The sequence below is a fragment of the Sinocyclocheilus rhinocerous genome, unplaced genomic scaffold (assembly GCF_001515625.1).
Source record: "Sinocyclocheilus rhinocerous isolate Xijiao unplaced genomic scaffold, SAMN03320098_v1.1 scaffold200, whole genome shotgun sequence".
Taxonomy (NCBI): Eukaryota; Metazoa; Chordata; class Actinopteri; order Cypriniformes; family Cyprinidae; genus Sinocyclocheilus; species Sinocyclocheilus rhinocerous.
In genome coordinates this window covers 2,307,355-2,315,603 of record NW_015641014.1, presented here as the reverse complement: position 1 = coordinate 2,315,603, position 8,249 = coordinate 2,307,355, and positions in this window count along the sequence as shown.

Sequence of the window (8,249 nt, the reverse complement as noted above, 5' to 3'; positions counted from 1 at the left end):
AAAACTTTTTTGTAAGGGTAATTCAACGCTTTTGGTGAGTACAGACTAAACGAGGCCCGGCTCCAGAATCAAATCACTGAGGGGTGTTTCTTAAATTAGTGAAGGTGCTCTAACCTTAATGTATTAGTGGCGTCCATTGCTATGGTGCAAAGAGTGCTCCGTTTATAATCACTAAAATGCTTTTACTCATCTTAAGTTCATCCAGTGTAGACAGCATAATAGGTTCTATTGTATTTTGTCGCATCGCTATTGTGCTATTGATTCCGTTTGAGGGTGCTAGCACCCTATAGAACCGGGCCTGGATTTAACTATTATGACGTTAGGCGTCATCGACTATTTTCAGTGGTTTAAGACAAAACCACTTTCATACTACTGTAGATGTGGGAAAGGAATCCATTTAAAATATTTAGGACATGGTATTCCTGTCTGTGGCATATTTGTCTTCACACAGCCTCACACAGTTAATCCAGTGTTGAGTCCAGTGTTGCTATTTTAAGTTTTTGGAACAGAGAATTTTTAGCTTCATCTAAACAACACAGAATAGTATCATGGAACACTGGGAAACAGAGAGTAAGGAACATAGCCCATAAATTCATGGTCTGGTGCTTCCAAGGACATCATAATGGTCCATTGGGCAAAAACCCCTGTGGGGGTGGTAGTGGGGTCAGGCTTGCATTCAGCACCCTGGGGCCATCCGTAATGAATCTTCCTCTACATGGAGCCCAGCCAGTTTGCTAAAGTACAAACCAGTACACCAAGGCCCTTGTCTAGTAGTGATAATGGTCTGCTGGCACTGGGCATGGAATCCATTGCGGACACAACAGTACTTACAATAACATTGCCTGGCAGAGATGGTCTAGTAAAATAGACACAAAGAGATAGGTGGAGTCAATTTGACCTTTAGGACTGTATGTGCATAAATACTAACAATGGAGCTGTTTGTGCTGGTGTAAGTGATCCATGTTCAACATGACATTTTACAGCTGTTCTGTTTAAATGAATGGTTAAATCTTTGCTTAGATTCTCAGATTTATGGCAATATGCTTTAAAACTACACTGTTGCAATAAATTACATCTTAATCGCATGTAACAGCAATTTGTTATTTTAAACTTCACTATATATCTATGCTCAGCATGACAGGGATCCAGAAAATAAAATAAAAAGAAACATGTAGGAGCCAAATGACTTTTTTTTAACTGACTGAATGACTGCACCCGAAATCTCAATCTCATATATAGTAGACAAAAAAACAGTATATGAAAAGAGTATGTATAAATTCAAAGTACTTCTAATGCAGTAGGCAAAAAGTACCGGTGAGATTCTGAAGTGCCCATCTAAAGGACAGTTTACTGTGCCACAATAGAGGATTTGTGAATGGCAATGAAGCAATGCAAATGATGCTTGTAGGTCACATGACAATGACAACATGGCGGATTATATTCATACTACACACATTCATACTATATAGAATACGGTCGCAAATAATCGCTTATTCAAAAGAAGTAGCTACTCATAAGCCAGTCATAGCTTGTCACTTTAGCTTTTAGTTTTTTAAAATAAATTTTTTAGCTGTAGTATATTGATTATAAGAATTGAAGTTATATAAATTATGGTGTTGTTCTAGCTATATTTGCTGTCACTGTAGGGATTGAGTTTGTGATTTGACGGAATTCATACAATGGTTACTTCTCGAATCTTATTGGTTAATAAGTGTTTCAAATTCGCTGATGTAACAGTTTGTCATTGCTGGGTCTCTCGTATCACCCTGACGGTCAGTGTGTCTCTTTTTACAGGTTACATCGACATGCCAGTAGGTTGCGGTAAGTGGACAACCTGTGTAGTCATGTCTGAAATCATAGTGGACATTATCAAGTCACTCATTCAATCCCATAATGCACCTCAATAATGAGTGCACAGCTGACTTTGAGCGTTGCACCGAATGAATTCCAGTGTCTCGCCAGAAGTTGGCATCTCACTTGTTTTTATTCACTCATTAAGTAGACTATATTAGTGGAAAAGTGAATAAGGGTGTAGGATGCGATTTGCCTTTGAATCATTTATTCATTATTCATTAGTGAACAAAGTAGATGCTTCCCAATTCATGTACTTATGCACTATACTATGCCATTTGTAGCACGAGTGTGTTCACAAATTCCAAAAAGAAAAAGTGCACTTCAGATACTTAAAGGATTCAGTACATACATAAGTGCATATTGCATAGTATGTAATTTGGGACACAGCTAGTGACTTTTTTGAATAATTGAATCATTCAAAAAGGCTGATTTTGTTGCATTAAGCCACAGTCTGGAGCCCTGGATAAGATTGGCTCATGGGCAGCAGCAGTAATGTATCAACAGCAAGCATCAGCCACATCAACTTGAGCAAAACAGCCCCTGTGCATTCAGGTCGCATATACACACAGGTTCATTAGGATTACTAAAACACTGCTTGTCAGTACATGACAGTCCTTCTCCACTAGTGATCATACATTCCAGGAAATTGCATCCCTAGACAAAGGTTATTTCCCAGAAACATAGTGTTCCTCACAACCTCTTTGAATTACAGTCCCTAGAGGGGGTTTTGGTGGTAGTTGATGTCACTGAACAATTGAATTGTTCCTGGACTTGTTGAGACAACTGTTTTGTACTTTACTGTATAATTCACTCCATTTGGTAATTAGTTTTGTTACATGTTTAATTACATTCTTCAGTGGTGCCTTCAAGCCATATGGACAGTACGTAATAATGCAGTTGTCAAATTGGCTACGGTTTCTTTTTTTTTTTTTTAAATCGTACAGACACGCCAATGAAAACATTACAAAGATTTTTGTAGGATGAAAACATTGTTCCAGATAAAACAATGCTTCTCCGGCGTCTGCATATCTTGACCCAGTGTTATCTGGCTGTGATTTATGGTCCCGCATATGTTAAACTCAATGTTAACCAATTCTCTTAACCAAACCCACCGTGCCACATGCATAAATAGATCACTAAACGATCAATGATGAATGACTCCAAAGCATATGGAAATAGATTTTAAATAAATACACTTCCCCGCCCCCCACTGGCCACATTCAAACTCACTTCTCAGATATTCATGAGTCCAACACCACTTCATTGTCTGGCCATTCTGAGACTCCGTCTCAATTCTGGACAAAGAGGACAATGGGATAGACACCTGTTACCAGTCTATGAGCGTAACAGAGACATCATCCTGCTGGGTAGAAAAGTGTTACATACACTTTTAAACATAAAAGTTCTTTTTTGACATCTTTGGTTCCCCAAAGAACTTTTAACTACCATGGAATCTTTCCATTCCACAAGAGGTTCTTTATAGTGGAAAAAAGCTCTTTCTATCTTTAAAATGTTCTTCAAAATGTTGTTTGAAGAACTGTTCACTGAAAGGTTCCATGGAGAACCAAAAATGGTTCTTCTGTGGCATCACTGCGAAAACCCTTATTTTTAGGAATATGCTCATATTTCATGGTTTCTGTGAGTTCATCTGTCCAGCCGTGTAGATTTTTCCATGCACTTTCCAAGTGCCTTCTGTTTGTTTGTAGAGGGCCTGTGGACACACTCATTACCCCACCACCCTATGTCCTTGGAAGGTCCCTGTAGAGTTCTTAGAATGGGGTCTGAACAGATGGTCCCTGCCGAACCCCCCACATCAGACACTCTCTTCACACTGCATCACTGTCACTTAAGTCAGTTGCATGGCTTTGAGGGGGAAGAAATGAAGATATCTCAAATTAATTAGATTAAAGAACCAGGTTACTACAAGAATTCATACAATGCAATGTCATAAAAATAACCAAAAAACGCCTATGAAATTGACAAAATAGTGACAAAAATGCCCCTTTTATGTTACATTGATTTAATAATCAATTCACTAATTCAGAGTATAATGATACTATATTTAATTATACATTAGCATTCAAAAGTTTGGGTTCTGTAAGATTTGTTCATGTTTTGAAAGTCTCTCACCAAAACTGCATTTATTTGATTAAAAAACAGTAATATCGTTAAATATTTTTACAAAGTAACTGTTTCCTGTTTTCATATATTTTCAAATGTAATTTTATCTTGTGATGCAAAGCTGAATTTTAAGCATCATTACTCCAGTCTTCAGTGTCACATGATCCTTCAGAAATCATTCTAGTATGCAGATATGCTGCTTTAAAAAAACATTTCTTATCAGTGTTTAAAACAGTTGTATGTATATATATATATATATATATAGGATTCTTTGAATAGAAATTTTAATAAAAGCAATTATTTATAAATGTCTTTACTATCACTTTTGATTTTAAAATGTAATGCAAGTTTGCTGAGTAAAAGTATTAATTTTGTTTAAAAAAAAAACTTACCAACTCCAAACTTTAGAACAGTATTTGGTACTTTTATCATACAGAATATATGAAACTGTACCACTTAATTTTATCTGGTATTTTTATGTGTTCAAAAAACAAAACAAAATTAAAATGTAATGCAAGTTTGCTGAGTAAAAGTATTAATTTTGTTTAAAAAAAAAACTTACCAACTCCAAACTTTAGAACAGTATTTGGTACTTTTATCATACAGAATATATGAAACTGTACCACTTAATTTTATCTGGTATTTTTATGTGTTCAAAAAACAAAACAAAATTAAAATATTTGTAAAAAATTCACTAAATAATAAAAAGACAGATTGCACATTTCCCAGTCTGTATTCCATGTTTGTGTAAATCTTTTAATCAATCCTTTAATCAATTCTGCTTTTGCTTCTTTCTTACATGTAAGCCCTACTCATTGCCCCAGAGTACTGACACCTAGTCGGGGTAATTAGTGAGCAACAGAGATGAGGGGGGATTGACAGCCCCACATTCACTCCTACAGCTTAATTATCTCACCGGAGAGAAGCCTGATGTGCCCAGCCGCTTCCATCCCCCTCAAAACACATGGAAATCCACACACATGCATTTATGCAATCGTACGCTATTAAAAGGCCACATTACGCTCATGCTGTGTTATTGCACACCAATGACATCATAACGTCATAACAGTGTTACAGGGAAATGAGGCTTCTGCATACAGTCATAATGATGTAAGGCCTGATTAATGGCAATGCTCCTTATGTCTTTGGAATAATCATCATTACATCAGCATGGGATATCATGTTTCCAGCAGGGTCAGATCTGTTTATGCAATAAGGCCACAGATTTAGATCACAAAACAATGATGTGTTCCCCTGAGCACCTTCTAACATCACTATATTCTTACAAAAACTGGCAAGTTATATTTCATATTTTGACCAAAAAGCAGAAGAAAAGCATAAACTATTAAAAAAGCCTATTTTAGGGCAATTTGTTTGCAATAGATTTTGTAGATTTTTTTAATGCAGCATAAACACAGACAGACTGTGTTTATTTTTATTTAGATATGTATTAAAAATAAGGGAAATATTAAAATCTAATATTTATAAATGTTAAATATATTTTAAAATAGTATATATAATTTATACAATAGAAATTGTAATTATTTAAATAATTGTTTTAAATATAATTTAAAATAAGATGAAGAACAAAGATATAAATCTATACAAATCTGCTGTGGCTCAGACTGATCTGCAGAGATTCTAAAAATTAATTAAAATGTTTATTGTGAAATATGACCCATTTCTTTGTTCTTTATATGGATTCATCCATATAAAATTATATGTTCAAATTTCAATAATAACACCTGCACATTATGAGCATGCTTCAGCTGAAAAAGTTTGACCTTCTTACATAAAAATGTAGTGACATGTTGAGAATGTATGTATAATTTTTCTCATACGTATTGTCGAGTATTTCTTTGAATGCCCTTGCTGAACCCGTCTCTGCAACATGTTTTGGACTTTTCACATCACATCTCAAATTCAGCTATGATAGAAAAAAAACAAGGTCAAGATCTGAACACCCAGTCCTCCTCGAGTAGCATTAAATTACTGAATAACACTGAACAAATATTAGTCATGTAAAATCACACACTTATCTACATTTACAATGTTTCCAACAAACCACACTCACGTTATCAAATTGTTTCCATTGAAAACAGCAAGACGAGAGGAAACTAATAATGTGGGAAAACACAGCGATTCGAGTAGGATTCCTCACCGTGGGGCTCATATGCGGTCTGTCAAAAGTAAATATTTACCTCTGATAGCTGAGAAGGACTCATGCCAGGATTCTGAACAATATGGATGTCACTGGACTCATTCCCTGCATTACGTGTAAAAATACATATTATATGCACTGTTTTATAAAGTAATGCAGTTTAATTGCAATGCTGGGACGTTCCATTAATCACATTTCCATGAAAGTGCCATAGTATTACCATGTTTTAGGCATAATAACATTGTGTTCCAAAAGGCCTTGACCACTGAAAATCTGGTAATGAGTTTCATTCATTTGCAGTGGTGTTCTTTTGGCAGTAAGAAGGCGATCTGTGCTGGTCTGTGTGTTTGAGAACGTCCTCATCCGTCTCGTTTCTGGAGTCAGAACATGATGCACCTGGTGAGTACGTTCCATTTAGTTTCTATAGCAACCCCCAAAACTATCAGCTATGAGTAAGCGGCTGTCAGATTTGTAAACGGCTTCTTTTTTTTCCTTAAGAGTCTGTAGCATCTTCATCATCATCATCATTACAAAAGGCAGGTGTGGCAATGGTAACACTTTTTGATTGCAGTATGTCAACAAAACCTCTGGCACATGTACACTTGTTCTCTCCAGCTGGGCATGTGAGAATGAGAAAATGCTCTCCCCGTGTTCTCTGTCACGGCTGAAGCGCGCAGTGATTGATTTCATGTAATTCATTGCGTCTTTTAACTGAGATACTGATTCTCTAAGGATATGCAATGCTTGCACATTATGCAGTGAAAGATGTTATTGTTTATTTCTAAATATTGATTGGATGTTTAAAGTCGTAAAATATCTTAATATTTTTTTTTAAATACATTTTAATTTTAATGTGATGTGTGTGCGTACACATATATGTGTGCGTGTTCTCAATATAAAGTAGAATATTATGATATACTATATTATAACCTATAAAATATTTTAAAAAGTATAAATATTTTATAAATGTTTTATTTTATGAAATGGTTTAGTTTTTTAGTCTATTTTTTTTTTTGTGCCATTTTAAACTGTATTTTAAATTACGCATTGCCTATTGTAGTGTTTTAGGGATTTTATGTGTGTGTGTGTGTGATTTTTTTTTTTATTTAAAACGTTTACATTAATGTATTTTTTCTTACATAATAAAACACTTTAAACTCGTGACGATAGAATCTGTAAAAATCGTCCGTGGCTGATTTGCCAGAGGTGCCCTGATCCTTTCACTGTGGTTAAGACTTAGTTTAAAGCAAACATTAGTGTCCAGATGAGAGCCCAGCTGTTCATGACTCAATGCCGCCTGCCTTTCGGGGGCCTTTCACTGAACCTATGTATATGAGCACGCTTCCCTGCAGCCAGCTAAAAGAGCCCCTAATTTACAGAGCTTTTGAAGTCACATCTGTTGCCGCTGGCAGTGGGTGGGCGCACATGTCAGGCCGTCTCTATACTTGGTCAGCTGTTGAGCTCGATTGGTCTGTTTGTCTGTGAGGCAGAGATAGGCCAATCATGCCCTTTTTAGGGCCGAGGGGGGATCCGTGACCCCAGATTCGAGCTAAATGTCACACAACCTGCCGCAGAGCTTTTTGAGAGAATGTCCAGGCCTGATTACTCAGTTGTTTGTTATGCTCGAAGAAAAAGAAATGATAATACGAGACAGAATGATGGATGGAGACTGGCTTTGTTCCCTTACCAAGTGAGCTGCTTTACTGTCTACTGTCTGTATAGGTAGCTGCCTTGTAAACTAGAATGCTAACTGAAATTGAACCTCATAAGTGACACTTTTTATAGGTACCAAGTACCAACTCAACAACTACAATGCAAGGCAGACTGTAGGAGTAACTTGCTGTTAGCATGTTGCTACCCTGTTGAAAAAACCAGCATATGCTGGTTAGGTATGTTTTGAAGCTGGGATGCTGGTTTGAGCTGGTCCTTTGCTGGTTTAAGCTGGTCCTTTGCTGGTTTATGCTGGTCATGTGCTGGTCCTAAACTGGTCCGACCAGTTTAAGACCAGCACATGACCAGCATAAACCAGCAAAGGACCAGCATAAGCAAAGGACCAGCATAAACCAGCAAAGGACCAGCATAAACCAGCAAAGGACCAGCATAAACCAGCAAA